General features: G+C 35.8%; 1 non-coding gene across 1 annotated transcript; it reads left to right on the plus strand.

The window, feature by feature from the left end:
• Positions 1-462: 462 nt before the first annotated feature.
• Positions 463-569, plus strand: LOC113853607. The gene has a single exon (XR_003502669.1). It is a non-coding gene; the product is annotated as a small nucleolar RNA R71 (small nucleolar RNA).
• Positions 570-3,412: the final 2,843 nt, after the last annotated feature.

Consider the following 3,412-nt stretch of genomic DNA (forward strand, 5'->3'; position numbering starts at 1 on the left):
CTATTGTTATTAGACTGAAAACCAGGTGGATATGGTTGTTATGGCCTTCGGTAATTGTTCATATAACTGATTTGGTCAGCTTGTTCCACAGTTGTAGGGTCACAATCTCCATTTGCATGGTTGCCACCACATTAATCACAATTCAGTTGTGGAGTTGGCATACTACCAGTCTGCATGTTGCTAATTTGTTGAGTTAATGCAGCAATCTGTTCAGAAAATTGCTGGTTTTACAACTGATTTTGAACAAATAAAGCTTCTATGGATTTTGCATCATAACTTTCTCTCCTTGTAGCTTGCCTTTCATTCACATGTTGATACATGGAGGATGCCATCATTTCAATAATCTGCTGAGCTTCCTCCAATGTCTTTGAACTCAGTGATCCTCCAGCTGCTGCATCAATCATAGTTTTAGTTGCAGCAGTCATCCCATTGTAGAATGTTTCTAGCTGCATCCACTCAGGTATGCAGCGATGAGGACACTTCCTTAGTAACTCTTTCTACCTCTCCCACGCCTCATATAAGGGTTCTCCATCTTGTTGAACAAATGAAGTAATCTCCCCTATGATTTTTGCAGCTTTTGAAGGGAAAAAATACTTAATCAAAAATTTGTTCACCAAATCAGCCCATGTAGAAATGCTTCCCTGTGGCTGAGCTTGAAGCCAGCACTTAGCTCTATCTCTCAAGGAAAAAGGGAACAATCTCAGTCTGATTGCTTCTTCGGTGACCTCATTTATCTTGATTGTGTCACATAGCTGTAAAAAATTTGAGATATGTAAGTTAGGGTCTTCAGAATTTCCTCCTGAGAACTGATCCTGTTGAACTAAGTGTAATAAGGCAGATTTAATCTAAAAATGATTGGCTTGGATAGTTGGCCTGATTATAGAAGAATTAAAACCTTGCAAATTAGCAATTGCATAATCCCCTAAGGTTCTATTCCTGTTTTGGTCTGCCATTTCTAGTTCTGGTTTTGGTTCTGGTTGCCTCAAAGGTGTAAGTATTCTTTTTACTTTAGGAGTGTTCTTATTCTTTGGAGCAGGGACAACCTCTAATTCACTATCAGAATCTATGAAGTTTTCCAGTCTAGTCTCTCTTCTTATTCTCCTTAAGGTTATGTCTATATCAGGATCAAAGACTAGAGTTGATTTGTTTTTATTTCTACCTCGCATGCAAAATTAACACTATAAAACTAATAGAAAGAAAACAGAAAATTGAACTAACTTGCAATATATATGCTATCTGCTTCTAACAATATTAAGTTGATTAGAAATTAGAACTACACTAATGCAAAATTAACTTGTTACACTAACTGTAAACAAACAATTCTAAATGTGATCTACACTGCAGAATTTCAACAAAACAAAATACTCAATCTAGCTATTTTTCTGCTACTAATGATATTGAAATTCAAAATTCTCCGGCAACGATGCCAAAAACTTCTTGTTTTCAATCTAGCACTAGCAAGTACACTAGGATTGCAGTAAGTAATGAGTAATTTTTAAGAACAGAATATCATCTCCACAGGGAATTTAGATTTCAAGTATCAATTTGCAGAATTACAATCATTTGAGCCATACGAATTTTGAATGAGATTTGTAATCTGTAATATCAATAAACCAGAACAATACGAAGAATTAACTTGCAGTAAAAACAGAATATAAAAGTTGTAATGGATTGAGATAGGAATGAAGAATAGTTAGGACTTTACTTCACAAGAATGTCAATATTAATTCAATTATGCCTTTGAATATTCAAGAACTTGGTTAATTGACAATCAGTTTCGCATATTAATAGCCAAAGGTTAATCCCTTAACTCATTGACCCTAACAAGCAACTAAACCACCCTAATCCCTTAGGTAAAATTCAATTTCATGTTGCATTAAGACTTAGAACATTACGATTGCAGAATTAAGTGTACTTATCCCTAAGAAACCCCTAATTCTGGTTGTTAATTCAGATCAGAGAATCAAATCCAATTCCCATTGGCAAATGTTCCTCTAAGGTTAATCAAATGAATTCCAATTCAAAGATTAGGTAAAGTGCAAAATTAACAACTCAATTAATCCAAATACTCGAATATCAAAAGCAAGAATCCAATCAATACATCAATTCGAGTTCCATAAACTTCTAACTACAAAGAATTACACAGACGTCGAAACAGAGAAAGAGAAAGAAGAAGAAGAGAAGAAGAAACTTAAAATCGCCATGGCAACAAGCTCCACTCCAATGTCTCTTCGTGAAGCTCTGAGATTCGACTCCCCAAGTGGTTGCGCATTATCACTTTTATGAATAAAAGTGAATACGCGCAACTCGCCAAGTTGAAGGCTCTCTGGAACAATCACTTTCGATGATAAGAGTGGTAACGCAGAGCATCCTGATATTTTGCCTCTCTGGAACGCTCATTTTTAATGATAAAAGTGATAACGCAGAGCATGTTAAGTCTAAGGCTTCTCTAGAACTCTCACTTTTCCTGGCAAAGTTGGTAACGCCCAGCTTTGCTTCTTCTTTGAGCTCTGGAGTGATCACTTTCACTGACAATAATGATCACGCCCAGCCTGCATTTCCTTGTTCTTGTGTTTTGGAGTCCATACTTGCTACTTTCCTCTTCCTTTTCATCAAGCCTCTATTTCCATGAACCTTGCTCGAATTATTCCTTCAATAAAAATATGGGTTCATCAGAAACACTCACTGCAGCGAGAATTTGCAGCTGGAGGAGGGTGAATTTGTTCCCTTTTTGCTACAGCGAGAAGTGGTCGCTGTAGTGAGAGTCTTTTGTTTCGCTATAGCGAGAGTTAACGCTGCAGCGAGAATAAAATAGAATGACCTAATTTTTATTTCCATTTCTCGCTACAGCGAGGCCATGTCGCTGTAGCGAGATAAGTTCGACCAGACCAGTATAAAAGGCAACTTTTATGTTCAAGTGGGAGGTTCAGTGTTCAATCTTCATTTCCAGTGGTCCAAACGGCGCAAGGCATAGAAGAAGAGTAAGAATACTCATGTTTTTTATGCTTTATTCCACTTGTATCTCCATTTTTGTTGTTATGGTTGCCATGAGCAGCTAAATCTTCTTATGGGATTGAGTGTAAATCTTTAAATTTGATGTATTCTCAGTAATCTATATAAATATAGTTGTTTCTTCTTCATTTCTAATGATTTGGTGATCTCAATCCATTTTTAATGTTTGAATCTAGTTATTTGACAGTTTCTAGTGTTCAGATCTGAGTTATATATAGAAAGATATTGTTTAGATCTAGATCTGATTGAGATTACTCAATAACTGGTTGTTCTAGGAATAGATTTCAAGTTATTGATTGCTTCTAAATCCTGATTTTAACGCTGGATAGTTTATTAACTGTTTGAGGAATCAACATTTGAGAAATTATCTTAGAAATGTATTTTCAAGGAATTAAAATAT

The sequence above is a fragment of the Abrus precatorius genome, unplaced genomic scaffold, assembly GCF_003935025.1.
Source record: "Abrus precatorius isolate BTA unplaced genomic scaffold, Abrus_2018 Scaffold0, whole genome shotgun sequence".
NCBI classification, from domain to species: domain Eukaryota; kingdom Viridiplantae; phylum Streptophyta; class Magnoliopsida; order Fabales; family Fabaceae; genus Abrus; species Abrus precatorius.